At 43.5% G+C, this 12,764-nt stretch overlaps 1 protein-coding gene across 3 annotated transcripts in view; it reads left to right on the top strand.

Annotated features, from left to right (window-relative positions):
• The window catches only part of LOC135216313 (hydroxysteroid dehydrogenase-like protein 2), a 122,993-nt gene that overhangs the window by 94,764 nt on the left and 15,465 nt on the right, over positions 1 to 12,764 (top strand). The gene's annotated exons all lie outside the window — the stretch shown is intronic.

Genomic DNA, 12,764 nt, shown 5'->3' on the forward strand with positions numbered 1-12,764 from the left:
TGTGATAATTGTAGTAACGTGTGATGAAATACAGTATGTCAACACTTACTTATGTATGCATTTATTTTCATGTTTTTTATATGCATGGTACAGTAAATGATATTTTTATATAAGTAACTCACCAAATGATTACATAGCAATTAGTTCCTAACTATCAGCAAATCAAAATTTTAAAATCCCTGTAGTGCTCTTTTGTTTAGTGGTGACAAGCCCCCACGCACTTTCAGGAAAGAATGGGTACAACATGGGTAAAGAGCTCAATTCGTTTATGCCAGTCAATGGCTAATTATTGGTTGTTTGAGCAGCTCTTGTTTGAATTTTTACCAGATGGTTGTGTCTTTCCCCATCTTTAGTGAAGTATTCCTTCTGTTTGGTAGCATGCTAATTACAATTAGCTTAGCTAGCTTTGATATTACTGATTGGGACTTCATTAATTAACTATGTCTGACACCATTCTGACTAGTATCTGGTATTGTAGCAAGGCTGCATCACCAGACTGACTTCATATAAATACTACTCTCACACTGTGTTGTCATTCCAGAGGGCAGATTTGTTCTTTTGATCTAAATGTGACAAGTGTAAAGTTTGGGATAAGGGGAAATTTAAAGTTTTTCAACCTCACCTTGACAAACTCCAGAGACAGGCAGAGAAAGGCGACCACTATAGCCAAAGCTAGGGGTTACATAGCCAGGTTTCTTCTCCAAAATTGGATGTTGCAAATTTACCTGTACCTTCTATGCCTTTTGACTGCTTTTTTCCCCCCATTATAAGCCCCCTAACTTTTCCAGATATGCACTGTACTCCATTACCTGGCTCTCAATCTTCCAAACCCAATACCATCACCAGCCTTGAAGCCAGGATAGACTAGAAATTTGGTCTTTTGGTAAATACCTTAGCCCAAATTTGGGGTTCTGTGAAGGTCCTTGTGAACAAAATAAGTCTTTGTAGTGTTGGTGCAAGTGCAGTGTCTGTGGAGAGGGTGACTACTCATCCCACCGATGCTCCTAGACAAAGGTCCCTTTCCAACTCCCCTATTCTTGAGAGGAGGCAAACAGGAGGTCCAAGGGAGATCAGTGGGGTTTGCCCATAGGTAGTTGCTCCCTCAACTGAGACTGTTGTCCATAAATCTCGGAACTCAAGAGGACAGCCACTGGAAATGCGTCCATATGGATGTGCATGCATTGTCATCCAGTGACTCGGATTCCAGTGCAGATAAGGGGCGTAATTTGTACTTTTAGAGTGCATCCAGACTGCTGGAAAGGCACGTTTCCTCTGCTGAGTACACTTCTCCACTTCCCTCCTACAGTTTGTGGGATAGTCCCAACTGTGTTTCTGATGAGCCTTCAATGGTGGAGCACCAGTATTTGACCCAGTGTCCGAGCACCAAGTGTCCAAGTCCCCAGTGTCCAAGCGCTCAGTGTCCGAGCGCCCAGTTGCCAGATGCCCAATGTCCAAGCGTCCAATGTGCTAGTGCCCGATGTCTGAGCGTCCATTGTCTGAGTGTGTTCACATGTGTACAAGAGTTCACCTGTATCCACATGTCGTCCATGTCTGTTTGTCTTCCTGTCTGCTCGACTCTACTAGCTAAGCGTTCACATTCCAGGCACCGAGCAATGCTTCTTCAGTCTGACTCGGCGGGTTTGTACACCTTTGCGGTTACAGATCCTTCTTTGGAACCTATCCAACACCGTTTAGATAATATTTTAGGTCTCCTACTAAAGCCCCCTTCAGTGACAGGATCTTCTGGACCTAGCTTCTTCCTCTGTTTTGTCTGATGGAAAAAGTCAATGGTTCGACCCTTAAGATGAGACAGCCTGCAGAATCTTCTAGGCTGCCAAAGAGGGTTCTTTCCTCCTCATCAAAGAAAGTCTTATCCAGTATTGATAGTTGGCTAGCAGAAAAGAGGGATCTTGGCATGGCTATTTTTTCCACCCCTCCCTCTCACCTGTCACAAAGGAGGTATCTGTCATATGCAACTGGGGAAGCTCCTTCCTTGAGAGTTTCTGCCTCCTCCCAGGCAGACTACTCCAGCCTAATTGACTCTACAGTGGTCCCCCTGTATTCGCGGGGGATGTGTACCTGACCCCCCATGAATAAATAGAATCCGCGAATAGTTGGAACCCCTATAAAAACATTGAAAACAGCCTATTTTGGTAGGTAAAGCTCAAGAAAAACCCACTAAAAATTGTTATACCTGGTTTTTTAATAGTTTTATCACAAAGTGCCTCTTATGATGAAATTGATAAAAAAAAAACCCAGGAATTTGTGGACATATCTCAGAAAAATACCGCGAATAGGTGAATTTCCCACAAATAGTGGGTAGATATGGTCCAGAGAGAAATCCGCGAATGCATGAGTCCGCGAATCTGGAGAACGCGAATACAGGGCCAACTGCACTGATAGGTCAGTGTTTAACTCGACCTAGATCATGTTTAAGTCCTCAGAACTTGATCATTTTGTTAGAGACATTTTTAAAGTATTTGAGGTCTTCAGTTTTTTAGAGATGACGAGAGTATTATGAACAACCGTCAAGTACTGAAAATGAAAGAGAGAGGAGATGGGGGAAGCACAGAGGGTTGAGGGACCAGTGATGGTGATACAGATACAGAAGTGAAGAGAGCATCAAGGAAAATGAAGAATGGTGAATCACCAGGTCCATCGGAGTTCCAAATTGAAATTATCAAATTACTAGGTACAGAGGGGGAGAAATTGATGCTGGATTTATTAAAAGCTTTATGTGAACAGGAAGAAATGCCAAGGGACTGGGAAAAGAGTATAATGGTATATTGTGTATACAAGCAGAGGGGAGATGTCATGGATTGTGGTAATTACAGGGTAATTAAACTAACAGGTCATGGATTGAAAGTTTTAGAAAGAATACTGGAAGAGAGATTAAGAGAGATTGTAAAGATTGGGAAACAGCAGTATGGATTCATGAGAGGAAGAGGAACAGTGGATGCCATCTTCATAGTAAGACAGCTACAGGAAAAGAGGCTAGAAGGAAACCAGGAGCTTTATTGTGCATTTATAGACCTAGAGAAAGCATACAATAGAATCCCAAGAGAGGCAATGTTTTGGTGTTTAGGGAAAAGGAAAGTCCCAGAAAAGTTGGTTGGCTGGTCGAGTTGATATATAAAAGAACCAGCACAAAAGTGATAACAGCAGTTGGGGAAACAGAAAACTTTGAAGTTAGTGTTGGATTATACCAGGGGTCAGCATTAAGCCCATATTTGTTTGTGCTGGTTATGGATGTATTGAGTGAAGAGATCAGGAATGAAAAGCTCTGGGAGTTGTTGTATGCCAGTGTTCTGGTGATTACTGCTGAAAATGAAGAGGACCTACAGAGAAGGGTTGGAGAGTGACAGGAGTCTTTACAGAGGAGTGGCTTAAAGGTGAATGTGAATAAAACCGAGGTTTTGCTGAGCAGTAGGGAAGATACAAGAAAGAAGAGGCTCAATTATAAAACAGACAGAAAAGTTTAAATACTTAGAATCTACTTTAAGCCAAGAGGAAGGATGTGAGGCTGAAGTTGACAGTAGGATAAAAGCTTCAGGGGGGAAGTGGAGAGAGGTAGCTGGAGTGGTATGTGATAAGAAAATGCCAATCAAGCTAAAAGTCAAGATATATAACACAGTGATAAGACCAGTGTTAATGTATGGAGCAGAAACATGGGCTTTAAGAAGAAAAGAGGAAGTAAAGCGTGGGAGAACAGATGAGAATGCTGAGGTAGATTGTGGGAATATCACTGCTTGAGAGATTGGAAAATGACGAAATAAGAAGGGTAGGCTTAGTAAAAATTACAGTGATAAGAGAGTCTTAATTGAGATGGTATGGGCATATATTGAGAATGGATGACGAGGAGAGAGGGAAGAGGGCTTGAGAGGAACCTGTTAGAGGAAGAAGATCAAGAGGGAGACAGAGAATTAGGTGGCAAGATAAAGTGAAGGAAGATATGGAGAGAAGAGGTTTGGTGAAGGATAAAGCTTTTGATAGAAGGTAGTGGACGATGTGTACCAGGAAACCAATCCCTTAATGTAGGGACAACGGTGGGAAAGAAGAAGAGCCTTAGCCAAGAAAATGGAAGACTACAACATCCTTTAAGAGAGCTTTTTGTCAGACTGGCAGGGAGCACTCTCATGTGTGGATAAGATAATCAGGGATGGCTCCCTAGAACTGACTGCTTTATTTTCTATGGGAGTTCTCAAAAAGAGAGAACTGTGGTATGCATTCACGGCCAAGGCATTGCTCCCTCCCAAAGTTGGTTCTCTTGTTTGCACCCTTGGACTGCTTTGCCTTGTTTCCCTGAGCTACAGTAGAACACATGCAGGAGACTTGCAGAAGTCAACCCAAGATCTACTGGTACAGTCTACCAAGCATTCCAAGGAGTTGTGAAGAGGCTGTGACAACGGTTGGGAGGAGGAAAGTCTCCTGTGTGACATGCATACTAGGCTTTTCCCTCCCGATGCACATCGCTTCTTGGATTCGCAGACGTCGTACTTGTATATCTGGTGCTTGGTTGGAGCTAGGTCAATAACCTTAAAGTTCCCGACAATGTCACTGCAGTGGATCCTTTTGTCATGGGTAGTTCTTGCATGTTTGTATATTGTAACTTCCTGAGTGTGACAGAAGATCCTCTTGGAGAGGCACAAGAACATCATCCCGATGTAAGTTCTGAGGCATCCTTGGATTGGGTATGTATATCTGTAGATGACATTCGTTCCTTTCAAGGGATCCTGCAGCGGACTGGGATTATTTTTCATGATAAGGCTACATGTCTTCTTACTCCTGTAGAAGATGACTAAGGTGATATGCTTGCTGCTATCGATCAGGGAGACGTGGTTCTGGATTACAATAATACCCTGAACTTATGCGAGGTTAGGTTCCAGACCCCCTCGCGCAAGGGGAAGTTTTGCTTAAGTTTGGCACGGTCTCCAAAGATGCTAATAAATGCTTGCTTCCAGAGTCTGAAACTAAATATGACCCTAATTATGCGCTGTAAGTATAAGCTAACTTTTAGATTAAATTAAAGTTACTGTAATTTGATTTTAAAGTCAGTTTTAACACATCGCCCTTAAAAAAGAAATAACTGGTTGGCTTAAAAATAGTTACATTAACTACTACTTATGCGCATATGCCATTTTATTTTTCCCTCAGAGTAAAAGAAGTTTTCTTTGCGTCACTAGGTAAACTGTGAGTCAGTCATAACGAAGGTACACAGTTCAATAAAATAAAGAAAATTTGTATGTACAAATGTAATGTTTGCTGAGGGTAAAGGTAAAATTCAACCAATTTAAAATCATGTAGTAGTGTGAGGGCTAACTATGAACAAGAGAGAGAGAGAGAGAGAGAGAGAGAGAGAGAGAGAGAGAGAGAGAGAGAGAGAGAATATACATACTTACTTTATGCACATTAAAAATGTACTAGACTGTAAATAAAAAAAACAGTAAGTATGGGTACTCACCAGTGATGAATGTTGATTTGAAGATGATGAATTAGCTGTGCAATATGATGAAGACTGCACAGCGTACTATAGGAGCTACAGCTCCTCAAAGTCTTCCTCTTCCGATAGAGGAAACTCTTCTGCCAGGGCTGCTACAGGTACTTCTTTGATTGGGGGTTCTTGCGACGGTTTGGATTTTGGAGTGAAGAACCAAGTTATTTTGCTCTGCTGCTGCTGCTGCTGCTTTTTCATGGTTTGGTAGAGGGTTCTGTATGTCTCCATGGCTAATTCTATGGCCTTTTTCACCTTCAGAGCATGTTCAAATTGTGGATCCCACTCTTCTATATGGGCTAGCACCTCCTGTTGTGCCCTAAGGATTATCCCAAGACGATCAATTGAAAGACCCTCGTCATCTTGTTCTTTTGCTGATTCTTCATCCTCTTCACTCGCTGACTTGATAAACTCAAGCAAGTCATCATCTGTTAGGTTGTGAGAGTGGGCATCGATAAGATTGTTGTCTTTGGTGCAATCCGTAAATCCTTCACCCCCAAGCAAATTTTGCCAGTTTCACAGCCTTACTGACAGCTGCATTACGTATCTCCTCCGGAAAGAAGCCCTTATAGTCATGGACTGCATCTGGCCACAGCTTTTTCCAGCATGCATTCAGTGTTTCTTTTTTCATTTCTTGGAGAGCAGACTGAATTATTGAAAGGCACAATGCAATGGTGAATGTCTTCCAATATTCTTTTAATGTGATCCACCATATACATTGCATTCACCAGGTGTTGCAGAGAATTACATGTGTAGAGGGCCTTGAATGCACATATCACACCTTGGTCCATAGGTTGTATGAGGGAAGTGGTGTTGGGAAGGAGGAATTCAATCTGTACTCCGTCATGAGACCGATCTGTGGCATGCCCTCCAGCATTGTCCATGGTTAGCAAAAGCTTAAAATCAAGGTCTAAGTCGGAAAGGTATGTTTTTACTTAAGGGGTGAAACATCGGTGGAACCAGTCTGATGTAATTTAAGACTTTGGTTATCCAGGCCTTGGAGTTATGCATCTAGTAGTCAGGCAAGGTAATCTTATTTTTGTTTTTGAGGACCCTGGGGTTTGCAGACTTATAAATCAAGTCAGGTTTTAGCATGTGGCCAGCAGCATTCCCACATATAATGAGTGTGACCCTGTCCTTATGGGCCTTAAATCCAGAAAAGTTCAGTTTCATCCATGTTGAAGATCTGTTCAGGCCTGTATCCCATCTCCTGGATGATGTCTTTGAAGGTCTCTGGATACCTTTGCAACTTTGACATCAGCAGTTGCAGTTTCTCCATGCAGCTTCATACTCTTATGTTAAACTGTTTAGAAAACTTGTCAAACCATCCCCTTGCTGGCCTGAAAACTCCCACTGTCTGGTGATGTCGACAACGTTCCTGGCTGTGGCTCATTTGTAGTACCCTCTTCTACAATCTTCTTATAAAGCTGCAAAGGGGATGTCTTTTTTACGGCAGTCTTCTATCCATACTGCAAGGGTAGATTCCATCTTCGCAATGTTTGGGTCTTTCTTCGTTGAAACCTGTTTCGCTTTATTTAGGTAGCTCTTGGAGGCCATTTTCCAAATTTCTGCCTCTTTGTTCTTAATAGAACATACAGAGCTCTCATTCATCCCCAACTGCTGTCCTATACTTGAAATAGTCTCTCCAGATTTCAACATATCTAGCACTTTTAACTTTTTCTTCTAGTGTCATCACCTTCTATTTCTTAGGAAGACTGCTAGAAGCCTTAAAAGGTGCTTGATGTTTAGGCATCTTGGTGGTTAAAGTGCGTTCTACATACATAAAAACGTGACAAAAGCACACAATTTTTAACACTGTGAACAGGATATGTAATGATGCTAGCGTGTTGAACTGATGCCAAGACGAAGCAAGCATCCCAGTATCCAACAAATGCTGTTGTCCTGCTCTGTGATTGGTTGCCGCTATTCCTTCTAGCCAATGGTGTGTGTCTATAGAGCCTGCGTCATCACCCATGCCAGATAGACTTTGATGATGAGATTTAGGGCTTCATATTAGTGCCATTTATTACTGTATTTTGTACAGTAATATAGATTGCACCAGCATTTATCTTTCAGGTTAACAAAGTGTAATTTTTAGAGCATTAACGAATTCTATCAAACCAGCCCGACCAAATGGCATCATCTCCAGGTCATATGAGGTAAAACTCTGGATGGGTACCATCTTTAAAAAGTGCAAGTGGGCTCACGTCTTCTGAAAGTACATTAACTGTATGTGCTGTAATTATGTAACATAGTACATACAGACTGTAACCAGCACTTTTCTCTGAGGTTAAGAAAGTAATTTTCACAGAATGACAACTCTGTTATATCTCTGATGTGTTTAACTAGTTGATCATGGTCTTATAAAGTGACAAACACTGAATTACATACTGCCTTTGTATATATTTTCAAAAATATAAATAGCATACACAAAATCTCCATACTGATTTTACACTTAAATGCATGAAAACTTATAGTAATTGTAGTATACTAGTACATACTTCAAAAATTAAACAAACTTTCTGAATGGACATCATTTTTGAAAAGCGCAGTAACTTTGTGAATGGGTATTGCATCTTGTAAAAGTACGTACATATATGCACTAACTGTAGGTGCTGTAATTACCTTTGTATCATATTTATGCATGTACAAAAATAAAAATAAAAAATTTTTGATAAAGATTTTATACAGAAAAGCTTTAAAACTTAAAAATTTATTAATATATTAAACATAAACACTCTTGCAGGGTTTTGCAGTGTTTTTGGAGGATTTGCAAATGTTCGTGGTATTGTGAAGAACTTGCGTGTGATAATTCGTTAGGTTCCAATAAAAACTTTGCGCTATTGTGAATTCATGCAAATCGAATCACGTAAGTTCGAGGTATTACTGTATTCAGTGGTATAAAGAAAATGAGCGAGCCCTACAGGAAATAATCCAGATTCACAGCTCCCCGATTGATAGCAGCAAGCATATCAACTTAGTCATCTTCTAGAAGAGTGAGAAGAAATGCAGCCTTATTATGAAGAATAACCCCGCCCTGCTGCAGGATCCCTTAAAGAGGACAAGAGGATCTCTTGTCCCGCTCAGGAAGGTACAATATAAAACCATGCAAGAACTGCATATAACAAAAGGATCTGCTGCTGCGATATTGTCAGGAACTTTGAGGTTATTGACCTGGCACCAGATATACGACATATGCGAATCCTAGAAGCACTCCACATTGGGAGTCAGGAGGGCAGCAGACAACTCCCTACCATGACTATTGCACCAAAGCAAAGGGATCATGAGGATACAGGAATTGTTAGATCTCTTCCTGAAGACGTCATTCGAAATCCTGAGGGTGATCGAAGCACAAGCTCTCACCCTGAGGATGACCTGGCAGCACGTCCTTCGAGAAGACCTCCATCATCACCAATGAGAATGAGGTTCTGCCCACTAAGAGGACAGCCAACCAGAAGCTGTCCCCTTGATGACATCACACGCAACGCCACAAGCAGCGCCCAGTGAAAAATAGTGTACCAGATTCCTCAAGCCACCCACTTGCAATAAATAGTGCAAATCCCACTGAAGTAGCTCATTGCACGCAGCAATCCCATCCCGTGGATGGCCAAATGAGGTGGCCAAAACATGTAGACGTCCTTAAGAAGAAACCTGAAAGAAACATAAGAAATATGGATTGCCCCAACAACTATGGCCTGTTCCCGACCTACGAGACACACTTGAATAGTACCTTATGCCGACTCTTAGGCTGTCTCTGATCCTCTGCCGTCTTTGCTAACACCAGTCTGAAATTCCATTGATGACTTATAGCATGATGAACACCAGACAGCTGCTTAGAAATACCAATGTGCCAGAGAAGCAAGTTCTTAGAAGAATTGAGAGAATTCTGTATAAGATCAATTCTGTAAATTCTGCCATTGTATTCAATAAAACATGTTTGAAAGAAGGTCTGTTTCCAGCATACACAATAATAATAATAAAAGTTACTCATAGCATCTACTACCGAATGTGCCCTTTTGATGTGTTCTTTAAACAGTTGTAAACTGGGTTTAATGTGTTTCTAAGGGGTTCTGAAAGGTTTTTTGGCCAATTAAATTATCAACATAAATATTGGGTTCAAGAACCTAACCCTTAACTATGCAGAGGAATCGCTATATTTTAGTATTGCCTTTTAGACCTTTTATGTTCTCTTATTGACTTTATATCATGTTATCTTTTGTTCACTATACATGAATAGATCATTATTGTTCATACGTGAACAAACCTTCGGTCTTAACAATAGGATCATTTCTAGCACCTAGCTGGATCCGGTTAAAAAGCAGATGAAAGCAAGGAATCTTGTGATATCTGGCAACGCATGCGTAGCTCGGGTGAGGATTGGTCAAGGACGACGCTGCTACACCAGTCTTTTCCTTGACCGCCTGGGCGAGAGTTGTGTTAACCTCTCTTAGCCTTTCCCCGGTTCATTGCCCGTTTCGCTTGTGTTTAGTGTGTGTGTGTGTTTGGCTGATATTATGGCTTCTTCTGCTCCTTCACGGCGTCAGCATATGTGCCCCGGAGTTCCAGGTTTTCTGTGTTCTCGTTTTCTGGCTTTGGCAGCGACTGACCCTCACATAACGTGCAGTAGGTGTCGTTCTAATTTTTGTACTATCACGAATCCTTGCATGGAATGCTGGCCATGGCCTAAGGAGCAGTGGAGGTCATTTTAGGGCAAGAGAGAACATCGGAGGGTTTCGACTCTTCTTACTTGAGAAGGTTTTTCGCCTCTTTCCGATGGTTTATCTCCTGTAGTGTTCAACCCCCATAGCACCGTTGTTCCTGCGTCTCCTTCCTTTTCTTACATTGATTCGCGCTGGAAGTATTGGGAGGCCACCAGGCTAATGTTTGTAATGTAGCCCCTTCTTTTAGGGAGTTTATTTGATTCCCGAGAAGGTTAACGCCTCTGTTTTAGACTGGGACGGTTATCTTCGCTCTAGGGGCTCTACCAAACTAATACCACGCCTTTCACGAGACATAGGAAGTACTATGATACGAGCTCTGCTTTTTTGTTGTCACGCCATCTTAACCCAGACGTCATTCGCCTTTGGAACAGGTGAGGTCGGTGGCTCCGTCCATGTCTCCGCAAGATGCCTCAGCATTGGAATCTATGGTGGCCTCCATGTTGCAGACGGTTTCTTGGCTGGACTTCTGGTCTGTGGTTATTGCCAAGTTAGCTTCCGACGGGTCCCCAGAAGGGTTGGTGAGTGCATCCTCGCTTGCCAGTCTGTTGCAGTCCGGGAGCAAGGCATTTTCATATATGGTTCACCTCAGTGCTAATTTATGGGCTAACCTTCTTCTGATTAGAAGGGACGCGGCTTTGTCTATGATGAAGAGATCGCTCAACACCGAGTCCTTGCTGGCGTTGAGGAACGGAGATCTGTTGGAGTCCCAATTTTTGTTTCCTCGGACATAGCTCGAGAATGCGATAGACCGACGCCGGGCTGACACCAAAGACAGGCTGGTGCACCAGGCCATATCTAAGTTGGAGTCTCGTCCTCGGAGACCCCAACTTGAGTTCAGCAGGACCTTCCCGTTCAACACAGCCTAAGTCAGAAGATCAATGCCCCTTTCGCTCTTGTTTCTTTAAGCCAAGAAGAGGCCCAAAGGGCAGAGGTAAAGGGGGCCGTCGGTAGGTTAGGCATCTCTCCCTCTCCTGCGCCACGGGTGGGGGGTGCCTGGCTGGCCACTGGGCCAAGTGACAGAGTTATGGGGTGGAGAAGTGGGTGGTAGATGTCCTTCGGGTGGGATACCTACTGCCATTCAACTTCTCTCCTCCTCTGTCGGACAAGCCGTAGCTCAGGAAGGCATATCCCCCAGATTCTCTGAAGTTCTTGACTCTTCGGGAGGAAGTGCAGAAAATGCTGGACAAGGATGCGTTAGAGGAAGTAGTGCGTCCGTCCCTGGGTTTTTACAGTCACATCTTCTTGGTGCCCAAGGCGTCGGGAGGATGGAGGCCTGTGAAAGACTTATCCACCTTGAATCACTTCATCAGGAAGACACGGTTCAAGATGGAGACCCCGCACTCGGTGTTGGCAGCTGTGAGGGAAGGCAACTTCATGCTGTCGATAGACTTAAGGGACGCATACTTCCAAATCCCTGTTCATCCCACATCCAGGAAATTCCTTCGCTTCTCTCTTGGGGACAAGGTCTTCGAGTTCAAAGTCTTGTGCTTCGGGCTGACGACTGTCCCTCAAGTGTTAACAAGGGTCTTCTCTCTCATGTCAAGTTGGGCCCATGCTCAGGGGATCCGTTTTCTGAGGTACCTTGACGATTGGCTAGTCTTGACAGTTTCCAGGGAAAAGCTGCTGCAGGACAGGGATCATCTACTTCGGTTCTGCTTGGAACTGGGCATATTAGTCAACCAGGAAAAGTCAAACCTCGTACCCAGTCAAAGGATTCTCTACCTGGGCATGGTCATCGATACGACAGTGGCAAAAGTTTTCCCGTCGGATCAGAGATTGGAGAAGTTGCGGGCGGTGACGCGCAACTTCCTGTCAGAGTCACATCAGTCAGCTCATCAGTGGCAGGTTCTTCTGGGAGTGTTGTCTTCCCTGGAGAAGCTGGTCCCTCATGGGCGTCTTCATCTTCGGTCTCTGCAATGGAGACTGGGAGAATTCTGGTCTCCGGTAGGGGACTCTCCCCTGTTAATGGTTCCTCTGTCTCTGGAAGTGAGAGAAGACCTTCGTTGGTGGTTGGACGACCAGAATCTGTTGAAGGGTGTCCCTCTGCGTTCTCTTCCACTGGACTTCCTTCTGTTCTCGGACACCTCCCTCGCAGGTTGGGGGGTTCATTTAGGCGGCCTCATCACTTCAGGCATTTGGAGTTTTGAGGATAAGCAGCAACATATCAACGTCTTGGAGTTGAAGGGGGCTTTTGTGGGTCTAAGGAGTTTCGGGGGAAAGTTGAAGGTCATTCTGTCGTTCTCATGTCGGACAACACCACGGTGGTAGCCTATGTGAACAAACAGAGAGGCCTGGTTTCACGTCAACTTCACGCCTTGACCATTGAGTTTCACCAGTGGGCAGTCAGCAATTCGGTCGAGCTCTCAGCCAAGTACGTATATCCCAGGAAAACGGAACGTGGTCGCAGACAAACTCAGTCGCCGGGATCAGATCCTAGGCACAGAGTGGTCCCTTCATCAAGTGGTGGCAGACAAGCTTTTACAGATTTGGGGAAGACCCATGCTGCGACATGCTTCAACAGGAAGCTGGAGGTGTTCTGTTCAGTGGTTCCA

The sequence above is a fragment of the Macrobrachium nipponense genome, chromosome 19, assembly GCF_015104395.2.
Source record: "Macrobrachium nipponense isolate FS-2020 chromosome 19, ASM1510439v2, whole genome shotgun sequence".
Lineage (NCBI taxonomy): Eukaryota > Metazoa > Arthropoda > Malacostraca > Decapoda > Palaemonidae > Macrobrachium > Macrobrachium nipponense.